Raw genomic sequence first — 11,971 nt, 5'->3', positions numbered from 1 at the left:
ATGTGGCAAGCCCGAAGGACGTTAATGTGGCAAGCCCGAAGGACGAAAATGTGGCAAGCCCAGAGCTCGCTCCAGTGTGCCCGCCGGCCGCTCAGCATTGCTGGACATGGCGCTGCCCCTGGAGTTCACTGCTCCTATCCTCACCCCAGTGTCGGTTCCAGCCCCAGTGCCCGCTCCTCGTAAGCGCCTTCCAGAGCTCGCTCCAGTGTCGGCTCCAGCCCCAGAGCTCGCTCCAGTGTCGGCTCCAGCCCCAGAGCTCCTGAGGCAACCTGAGTCCCCTGTTCCGCCATGGCCTCCCGAGTCCCCGGCTCCACCATGGCAACCTGAGCCCCCTGTTCCGCCATGGCCTCCTGAGCCCCCTGATCTGCCATGGCAACCCGAGTCCCCTGTTCCGCCATGGCCTCCCGAATCTCCGCCTCGGGCTCCTCCACCACCTGCTCCGCCGCCGTTGGACGATCCTCCTCCTAGTCCCCCTCCGCCCCTCCCTCTGTTTCTACGGCACGAGGACGCACCTTCCAGGTGGGGGGAGTACTGTAACGCCCCTGTGGACTGTTTGTTGTGGTTTCTTCCCTTTGTGTTGGTTTAGCCCGTCTAATCATTAGTTAATCACCGTCATTGTGCTCACCTGTCTGCCTCTAATTATTCACCCCATATTAGTTCCTGTCTGTCTGAGCATTGGTGTCGGTTACTGTTAATGTTACCCCGAGTGTGTGTCTCACCTACCTGAACCTGCCTTGTTGTGTCTACAATAAATGTCATTATTGGAATCCTTGTCGTCCTGCCTGCCTCCACACACCCGTTTCCGTGACATCTTGGAGCTGTATGGAAAACTTTTATATTTATTTTGTGTTACCAGCGTAACTATATGTTAATTTCAAGTAATATTTATGTATTTATTTGTTTACTTATTGACGTATTTTATTTATTTATAATTACTATAATTATAATTTATTTTTAATTATTTATACTTTTTATTCATTAATATTATATTTATTTTTTAAGTAATTTTTTGATAATTGTCTGTGAAATCCTACCTTGAAATATGGTTTCAATTAAGCATCGCTCTTATGGATGGACTTACTCTGTTATTAAAACATGAATAGAGATTCATTAATATAAATATATAATATTCTATACACACAGACACACATATATGTAAGTAATGCCTGGAAAGATATTTCAACATGTGAGCTAAATTGGTCCCTAAGGTGTAATTTAGCGTGTATAAATCTTCTTCCAACAGGCAATTAGGACTACAGTAGTCAATCACATTCATCTTGTGAAGTGTTTGAAAAGGTGACCTGTAGGTTAACTACAAAAGGGAGCGACTTAAAGCAGCTTGGTTCATTTTTAATGCACCAAAGCAATTTATTCATCCAAAGTAGTCGTATAAATAAGCTTTGTTCTTTGCATACGTTTATAAATATATAATATTCTATACACACAGACACACATATATGTAAGTAATGCCTGGAAAGATATTTCAACATGTGAGCTAAATTGGTCCCTAAGGTGTAATTTAGCGTGTATAAATCTTCTTCCAACAGGCAATTAGGACTACAGTAGTCAATCACATTCATCTTGTGAAGTGTTTGAAAAGGTGACCTGTAGGTTAACCACAAAAGGGAGCGACTTAAAGCAGCTTGGTTCATTTTTAATGCACCAAAGCAATTTATTCATCCAAAGTAGTCGTATAAATAAGATTTGTTCTTTGCATACGTTCAAGTAGTCTTTGAGGGCTTTTCTAGTTTATGCTGCATATGATGTTCTCATTTCCTAATGCTTTAAAACAGAATCGTTATATAACATACTGTTTTTTCCCCCAGCATTTTGAAAATGAGGCGTACCTTGCAAACTGATTGGCCAGCTCGTCTTGAACACATGTATCAGGCTGTTCAGCCCATTGCACATCCCTCCCTTCCTTTTCTTTCTTATCACCTCCACAGAGACATTCAATCCTATTTCTCACATATTAAAGCTCTTATATGAAATGGAAGTCTCCAGTCACCTGCACTCCCTCCCTCCTTTCACTCTCTTCATTCATGTTTTTCATTCTGCGCTCTCCATCTGATCTCTCTGCCATCACTGCCGCTAATAATTTTTTTATCTGCTTGCTGAGATCACGAGCCTCTGACGTTCTCAACCGGTTTTGCTTCAGCATCTTTAGAAAATGTTACATTAGGTATTATATGGTGATCCAGCACAGTACCAGTATTTATCTTGTTGCTTACCTATTGTTTGCTTTCGAAATGCCTGTTGAATTTTATTGGTTTCATGCTTTCGGCAGGCAGTGATTCACTTTATCCTCACTGCAAGTGAACCTGTATTTAATGCAGTGTGGGTTGTGTTTTCTTTACTTTGTGTAGTTTTGGGGATGTCATGCAGCCTGTCCATGTTGATATTTCCCCTAATTGGCTAGCATCTGTGACAGATTAATTTAAACCAAAATAGCATTGAGTTTAAGGAGACATGCATCGTTTTACATAAATAACAGAAGAAATGTGACATTTTATTCTTCCATTAAGCAGAGGTGGGCAAACTATGGCCCACCGGGCACTTTCATTCGGCCCATGAGGCAGCTGGTCCAAAATTACTAATTTGATGTAATATCAACAAAACCCCAAAACAGCAAACAAAAATAAATCATAATTCATGCTAGTATGCAGACTAAGGCAGATATGAAAGAGAGAGAGATTAAGCATGTGTGAATTACCAGAGTTCTGCATGTTCGTCTCTCAACATTTTTTGGCAGCAGCATCTCTACCAATAGTGAATCTGTAAGTGAACCTTCTTCAAAAACAGTGGGATTATTGAGAAATACCATGTAGCTTTTCAGTTGCAAAACTGTTTTACTGATAAAGTTTCTGTGCACATTTGTTGCACATGTGCTCGTAGCCGTGTGTCTGTACTGTATGTGTGTGTGTGTTTGTTGGAGAGAGTGGAAGAAACAAAGAAAGATACGTGTGAGAGAGAGCGGGAGAAAGAAAGTGTGCTTTTCATAGGTAGGCTAAAAAAAAGTAATTTCGTGGGGAAAACATGGAAATAGTTTGTCCTTTTTATGTGATTATTTATTAGCTTTATTTATTTGCTTAGTCAATGTGTATTTGGATTTTGGTTCTTCTGCTGTTTTCAGGATTATAAATCAAGTTTTTTTTATCTTCTGAAACGTGCTGCGATTTATATTCCAAAGCCACTTATATAAAGCAATCAACGTCAAGCGCAAAGAATGCACATTTGGATTGTTGCATTTCCCACACGCTGCTAGTTTCAGTTTCGCTTTAAATTTAATTTGTTTAGGCTTGGCGTTTATAATAAATATTGTTTATAGTGACTATAATTTTTGGTTGTTTTATACTTATATTTTTCCTTCCTTTTTCTGTTCTGAATGCTGCAAAATGTAAAGGAATTGTTGTGGAGGGAGGGGAACAAAAATACATATTCATAATGTTTTATTTACATGAAATTATAACAATATATATCAATTGACTTATATATGCTCATGAAAAAACAAGTTAGAGATGGTACAAGAATAGAACTGCCATGTATACTTCCATGTACAAGTACACATACAGAACAGTAGTAACTGAGTGTCAATTAATTAATTATATATATCCCGTTAACATTCCTGTTAAATTAGCCTAAAATGTCTAAAAAAGGCATGCCCAACGTAAATTGCATGCTGAACCATTTGGAGTATATGCATGGTTTTGGTCTCTTTTTTTCCTAAACAGAACAAACCTCAGAATCACTGTAAGTCTTAATGGTATTGAGTAATAGAACTTTGAACACACTGACAAAGGAAAAAAAACATTCCACCTACATTTTTTTTGTAAACAGATGCCTGCAGATGACTATGGCTGGGAGCTATTAGGTGGAAAACACAATGGGATCACAGCATGAAGCCTTGTTGGCGGTCTGACAAAGACACTGACTGTACCTGCTGTGTTGATTGTATGAAAAATACATATTCAGCAGATCAGCTCAATAGCTTCTATTTAGTCTCGTCAGTTAAGATTTCCCCAGTTGTTGCATAATATTACATGGTATAATGGTTAATGCAGACATTCACTTGAACTTACTTTCTCATTGGCTCTAGTGCAGTCAGAGAAGTATAATAAGGATGATGTCCACTGTCTTGGACTCCAAGCTCTGCACAGTGTTCACAGGTGTCTGAGGATTAACATCTGACATTTCTTCAGCGATGATAACACTTCTCTTGAATATTACAACACACAGAAATATTAAAAGCAATTTGTGGCATGTTAAGAGAAACAATCAGTTATTCCTGTGTGTCTCTACATGCTGAGTGAAGAAGCAACTAAAGTAGCAACAGAAGTTATAAACTGTGATTCTGTGTTGTAGTCAGTTACATGTGTTTTGGCAGAGGTGAGCACCTGTACAAGTCTGCTTACATTTAGCAACTGTAAAAGCAGGACAGAGCTATTGCAGATAGTCTCAGACATACTGATTAGGGATGGGCGATATGGGCTTAAAAATATATCACGATATTTCTGGTATTTATTGCGATAACGATATCAATGGCGATAATTCAGGGAATCCTGTTTCTTTAGAGAAAAGTATTATCTTTCCTATTTTTACCCAAAATAGGGTGTTGTGAGCATTAATGAGTACGTAATGTAAAGACTGTTTAATTCATACTGGAAGCCGGAGGGCCCTCTTGCACAGAAACTCCACATATCCATAGCAGAAGTAATACTACTGACGACGCTCCAGGAAGGCAGAGCCGTTGAGAAACAGAGTTGCGACACGCTTTGATCTCGCCACCACGCGGTCACATGGTTCATGGAGCTCTCAATAGTTCCAAACAACTCTGCGCTGTCAATATGTTTGAATGGGTTTAAGTAGTGGTCGACCGATATATCGCCACGGCCGATATTTGGCATTTTTCAAATATCGGCATTGGCCGATAAGTTTTTCCTGGTTGGCCGATGCTTTCGAGGCGTGACTTTTATTTTGACAGCGCTGAGAACGGCAGCATTGTCATCTAAAGTATAAGTATGTTTATTTTACACATTTATTTTAAATCCATTTTCAAATGAGTTCAATTTTCTTAAATATTATTTAAAATAAATACAATTATATCGGCTTTATATCGGCCATCGGCCACCCTGCTTTTTAAACCACTAGGTTTAAGCAGGATAGACAGCAGTTTCACTTTATTTGCAGCAATTTCTAGTGATTATTAATACATCATGTGCATTGATTGTGTACTGATAACTACGCTGACTACGTTTTACAATCGCATTTTATTCTGGGGAGTGATGAAGAGACAGCATTCATATTTTTTTCTAATATGCTTATTATTTATATTACAATTAGCGTAGTATTTAGGGTTAAAATAGAGAAAATGTTTTTAAATTCCAGTGCAAAGAGGCAAATTAGAGACGTTTGGTGGCCAGAAAAAATAATATTCCTATGTAATGCCATAGTTTAACCACTAGATGCCCGTATGGCTGTTTAATAAATATAGCCTACATTACTCTAGTTGCTGTAAGGAGTTTTACCGGTCATAATAGCTTATTTATTTTATGTTTTGCATTGTATATTTAGACATTATCAAACATTCAATGTTTATAAGTTTAGCTTTTTTAAAATGTTGAATTAAAAAAGATTAATTACTCGCATCCCATTTTATGACATTTATGTAAGAAGATAATATAAGTGAATGTTAAAAAAGGCCAGCAAATACGGAATTTAACCCACTAAAAAATTTAAATAACAGTTAAAAAAACACAAGGCAACCAACTGCATTCAGGGAAACTCTTTCTTTTTTATGACATTTATGTAAGAAGACAATATAAGTGAACGTTAAAAAAGGCCAGCAAATATGGAATTTAACCTAATAAAAAATTTAAATAACGTAAAAAACAAAAAAAAACAAGGCAACCAACCACATTCCGAAACTCTTTCTTGTTTTCCTTTAATAGGCAGTCTTCACTGAAACTCATTCAACTTCCTACAGGGAGAGAAAGATTGCAGAAAGACTAAAAACTAAAAAATATGACAACTAGCATCTGGTTTTGATCGCTATTAAGGTGTTTCTCACGTTGTCTAACTGCAAATATAGCATAACTGCCTATTATCTAAAACAAAACATTAACTATAACGCGTTTCGTAAAATACAACTACTGGCCAGATTTCTGAGAGGTAAACTAATGCGTTAAAATGCCAAAAACTGCTGTAATTTCCTCAACGTTCTGACCAGTGTGCTCGAGAAGCACTGAAATGAATGGGCTTCAATACAGGAACTATTGGTTGTTTGGAACTATTGGCTGCTCCATGACACACTTTACTTCCGCATTCCTCAGTTCCTATGGAAGCCTATGGGAGTGTCGCAACTCTGTTTCTCAACACCTCTGCAGGAAGGTATCCAGTTATCGCTGAATAAAATGCACAATGGAGATATAGACATTTTAACTGATCAAACTTGAGGAAAATAAACATACGATTGCACAAAATATATGGTTTATCTGTGTTCTTCAATCTTGTGTATTTTTATAAGGAAAGTAGAAGTATTTCAAACACTCGACTATGTTATTAAGTTAATTTGGAGAAAAAGCATGTCAATAAATTATATCTTATTTGGACAACAGGTTTGTAAACAGGCTCATACACATGCAAAACTATTGCACACGTGCTACTGTAGGACAGACCGATATATCGTTTTGCCGATTTTATCGGCCGATATGAGCCTTTCCAGATATACAGTATCGGTATCGGCGAATATGCCGCTGATATGCCACCGATATGAAATCTTTTTTACAGAACATAAAACGCAGATCCTCGAGCTGAAGGGATCCCCCGAATTTGGTGAAGATCCGCCGCCACGTTTGCGAGATAGTGACACCAGCCAACACTTTCACATTTAGTAAGGAGTTCTTTTGTTTAGGCAGCAGCATTCAAGAGTTGTCTTATTTGTGCCCTGCGAAGTGGACTTCACATGATATTCCACCATGATTCCAGTTCCAAGGGAACGTACACGTTATATTCAAAGGGCATTAAAGTGCGTGAGATGTGAATTTATATTGTATTTATTTGACTGTACTATAATATACACAAAGAATATCGGACGATATATCGATATTGGCCTTTTTGTTAAACTCCCTAATATCGGTATCGGTATCAGCCCCCAAAAAACCCATATCGGTCGGGCTCTAATATTAATATGATTGCAGTACATTCTCATCGGAAATATCCCTGAAACTAGCTTATGTATTTAGTTAACTGCGGTTATTTGAAAACAGCAATTAGAATTATAATACTAATAGTACAAACAATTCCTCTTCACCCTTAGGCCTGTCACAATAATCAATATATCGACTTATCGCACAATATATGTACATGACCTCATTATTTTGCCCATTATATTTACATAAAAAATAATGTCGCCTGTGTGTTGTGCAGCTTCTCGTACATAACGTGGTGTAGTTGGTGCAAGTTCAAATTTAAAATATGCTTCTACAAAAAAGTTTCATCTGCAGATATGGCCTTGTTTAGGGATCTGTGCTTTTGTGCATATGGACATCTGACTGATAAGTAGGGATTGTGTTTTTCAGCAATACAGTGCACCCTTAATTTACAGAGAAAAGAAGGTCTGGGAAAAATCTGTAGATGGAAAAATCTCCATAAAAGTTATTTGTGAATTTTTCTTTTTTCTATTTGTTACTTTGCACTTTTAGTTAGAAAACGTTTATTTACTATTTATTCGAGTTTTTTAAGGTAAACACTATAGGCTCACATAACTGTACTTAGATCAAAAATCCAAAACATCTTCATTTATTAGCTTTAGGTGGTAAGCACACTGAAAGTTTTCGGGCAAAGCAAGAAAGCCACGTTAGCTGCAGTCTCGCATGCAAATGTAACTTTTGGCAAGTTATTTTTATGAGCGCCTGCTAAGTAAAATACTAAAATGTAAATGTGCATTGATGCTTACAAGAAACATTTAACAAAAATGATACCATACATCCACATCTCTTGGTAAATAATCCATTGTTATTTGCACAGCCCACAGCACAGCAGATAGACGTCATGTTGCAATTTGATCCTACAAATGGCGGCTGCACCACTGTGTGACGTCACTTTAAAAACCTTTTTAAAGTGACTTACATAGCATTCAGTGAAAACATTTTATTAAGTTATACTTTCCTTGAGCACTGAAATCTCTATTCTATTCTATTCTGTTCTGTTCTGTATTGACATTTACATTTGATATTTATGCTGTGAATACATTTTATTAATTCATACATTCCTTGAACATTGAATCCTCTTTCGTCTACTATATTCTACTCTACTTTACTCTACTTTATTATATTCTATTCTATTCTGTATTGACATTTATATTTGGTATTTATGCAATGAATACATTTGATTAATTTATGCATTCCTTGGACATTGAATTCTCTATTCTAGTCTAGTCTAATCTAGTATAGTCAATGCCAATCTTAAGTATCAAAAATCAGTTAAAAAATGAAATCTTGTCCAATTATTTTTTAGATTATATTTATGGGCTTTTATGAATGCTTTTATTGGAAAGTACAGTGAATATTATATTGTGAATCTATTGGGAGGATGAAACTATTGGAATGGGATCAGACAAGATACAGGTTTAAACAAAACCTCATGTATACCAAGCTCTGACTGTTCAGTGGTTTTTATTGTATTTTTAGGCATTAAAGACAAAGTGAAGATGATATAAAGCAAAAGGCAAGCACATTGACAGTTCTAGTCTGTATCCATTATCTTTGTTCTTCATCATTTCCTTCCTCTTACTTTGATCCATCTCTCCTCCACTCTCTTTTCTTATTCCTAGCCTTTTATCCCTTCCCTTGGAACAGTCTGGCTTTTCCATCTTCTCACTATCATCTTTTCTTTTAAACTTGAAATTCTTAACCTCACATTTCTCTTTCTCGCTCTCTGCTGTTTCCTTTATGTGTCATTGTGAGATCCCGCCTATGATCAGCTGCATGAAGAAAAGCTGAGTTGTCAGGCAGGAGATGGAATGACTCTCTGCCACAAGACGCTCTTGAGTGTGGAGAGCCGTTAGCACGTTATTGCACTGCTGACTGGGGTTTGGATTAATTAATTTCAGTGCCGATTTCTCAGTACACCTTTTAACGTAAGGTTATGAGAGTCTCTAATGATTTTAAAGCTAAGATGAAAGTCAGCATCAGCTCAGATGTTGTTTTGAGACGTAAATGATGCAAAGTAGCTGACGTACTGCTCTGCTAGTCCGGTTTCAATGTGCCAGTGTGTGGATTTTTGTCTCTAGTCCAAACCATTTAGTCAATGTTTTGCTAGTTTGCTTGACTTTGTTAGCCCGTGCTAGTAGAAGTCGTAACTACACCATGTGGACCCATTAAAAGTATAAAAAATAACAGTCTATTCAGAATAAATAAATGTTTTTTTTTTTCAACAACATGTACATTGCTAATGTTTAATTTATAATTTATCAAATGCTTTGATTTTTATTCACTCGTAAGTTAAAATTTAACTTTAATTTTTATTTATTTATTAATATACTATAATAATTATTAGTTTTTATCTACATGGCATTGAATTGATGCTTAAATAATAAATGTATACTTTGGCATATGGTTTACCATTAATAAAATTGAAAGCATGACCATACAAATTTGATGTGATTATATTCGGATCATATAGATCATTACAAAATATACATTCCAAATGGCATTTGTTAAATGGTGGAAAAGCTACTTTTCATGGAGTGTACTTACTGTATGGGCACATGCTTAAATTAAATAAACTAATAAAATGCAGGTAGAAGCAATCCTTCAGTCTACTCAGACAGAACCTGAAATTTAATGCAAAGACGATGCATTGATCCAACAGTCTTTGCATACTGTAAACTTCAACTGCACACATGATGTGTAGATCTTATGAGTTGCATTAACTGACTCTTTATATCCAATGGTGCAGTTTTCCTTCTCGAATGGCTCTTTTGTCTTCTATACTAACCACATTGCATTTGTTGTTTAGTTTTGTCTCTAGTTGTTAGTTTCTTTGTCTCTATAGTCAAAGCTCTTTCAGGTCACTGGAGTTTGTCTGCAGAAGGTGTTAACAGGCTCATGTTCTGCGGGCATGTGTGACTTTTCCACTTTCACTGTGCTGTATTTTAAATCTTGTGTTATATATTTCTTCGTCTCCTACCATAATAGTGAAGATGTCATTTAGAACATGAATCCCAATCGTGTGAACCTGCATTGACATAGACAGCTTGAAGGTATGGTGTCTTACAGGAGAGGAAACGCAAGCAGAGTGTTTCATTACCGGTTTGGTTGCTTTGAGATTTCAGGGATCTTGGGCCTAAAAAGGTTGGTGACCACTGCTGTAGACTATTTTTAGCCCAAAACCTCTGGCCCTTCTTATCCACATGTGTGTCCTGAATAACAACAAGGCATTCAGAGACTTTGTCCTCACCAGCCGGATGCCACTGTGATAAGCTTCAAGCTTACACCAACTGAGAATAATTATTATGAAGAAAATTATGTTTAATAATGTACTGGAACATACAGTATGTAGAGCCATTTCCATGTTCAACATGTTAGCATTAATAAATGATAGTTATAGACCAAACACCAACCACTCACTGTAACAGCTAAAGAACGCCTTATTACTTTCATCCAGAGCGTGTTGAAAAGAAGGGAGACCAGATGAAATGAATACAAATGACCTGCTCTCTGTTAGGCTGTTCTGTTCTGTTTAATAACAACACTGTGTCATTAAACACTATGACCATCCACTGGCCTTGAGACAAATCCTGTGCACTGGACACATTTAGCAAAGCCACACAGTGTGTAGCAGCTGCATAAAAGCATACAAATTAACAAGCCATAAAGAAATGAAATATTATTGTGATTTTCTTGGTACTCCTGCGGTAACTATAATGAGCCAAATGTAATGAGTCAGTCACTTAAGGCAGGGGTTGTCAAACTATAGGAAACCCCAGGGGGGCACAAAGGAATAATCAGAAAAGTTTAATGAAAAATAGATACAAAACAAAATGGATACAAACAACAACAAAAAAAGAGAGAAAAAGGAGAATCTTGCACTCATTTCAGTCCACACGTAACATGATTTCAAGTCATCAATAAATTCTTCCAAAAAGAGTAAAAAACTCAATACTTGAGATTCATTTGCTGTGTATCCAAAAAAGGATTACATGCCGAGATATAGCAATCTTTTTTATTATTACAAAGTGTATCAGCATGTCTTGTTTTTGGATACACAGCAAATAAATTTCAAGTATTAAGTTTACTCTTTTTGGAAGAATTTACAAACAAAACAAAACAAAACAAGGGTCAGTGGTAAAGTTTACAATAAAATGAAATGAAATAAAATAAAGAATCCCTCACAAGGGGACCATCATATCTGGGACACTGCCATCAAAAATATGATTTTCATGAAAACATTATCTTATAAAGTAATCTTGTAAAGTAATTTCAATGGCAAAAAAGGGCCACAATATTGGATTAATTTTTTAATCTATTTCTAAAATATAATTTCATTTTACATGCTTATAATTCTGACAGGTTTGATAGGTTTCATCCTTTTTACATATGCTCTATTTCTTCTTATGTTGATAGGTGTCTAATTTATTAAACTTTGACTTGTGTTAACAGCCACAGTAAAGCACATCTGCTGTTTCTCAACAAAGGTGTCAGAGACACTGATGCAAAAAGTCCAGAACAGGCTGGCAGCTAGCAGATGCTTCAAGTAAAATTCACATTCCAGGGACTAAATATCACGTTATTGGGGTCGCTTCAACCCGCGGACATGAACAGCAACCCGCGGCAACAGTGTTAAGTAGCCAAATTCGGCGGGAAAACCGCGGACTTGGCAACACTGCTTATGAACCGACCACACTATAGCGTTTCCTTGTTTACCGCTGTAAACAAAGCAGAGTTGCGCTTTATACGGAGAAGAAAATGTC

The 11,971-nt window shown here is 36.8% G+C and overlaps 1 protein-coding gene and 1 long non-coding RNA gene across 2 annotated transcripts in view; one reads left to right on the top strand and one right to left on the bottom strand.

The window, feature by feature from the left end:
* The window catches only part of LOC107671133 (uncharacterized), a 15,380-nt gene extending 11,462 nt beyond the window's left edge, over positions 1 to 3,918 (bottom strand). The window contains exon 1 of the long non-coding RNA XR_001632159.1: positions 3,821 to 3,918. This is a non-coding gene — a long non-coding RNA (uncharacterized LOC107671133). The remainder of the gene's footprint in view (positions 1 to 3,820) is intronic.
* The window catches only part of LOC107671131 (regulator of G-protein signaling 7-like), a 61,196-nt gene that overhangs the window by 16,841 nt on the left and 32,384 nt on the right, over positions 1 to 11,971 (top strand). The window lies entirely within an intron of this gene.

This window comes from Sinocyclocheilus anshuiensis, unplaced genomic scaffold (assembly GCF_001515605.1).
Source record: "Sinocyclocheilus anshuiensis isolate Anshui unplaced genomic scaffold, SAMN03320099.WGS_v1.1 scaffold861, whole genome shotgun sequence".
NCBI classification, from domain to species: Eukaryota; Metazoa; Chordata; class Actinopteri; order Cypriniformes; family Cyprinidae; genus Sinocyclocheilus; species Sinocyclocheilus anshuiensis.
Note: the sequence above shows the minus strand (reverse complement) of the source record. Positions and strands in the feature narration are given on the sequence as shown.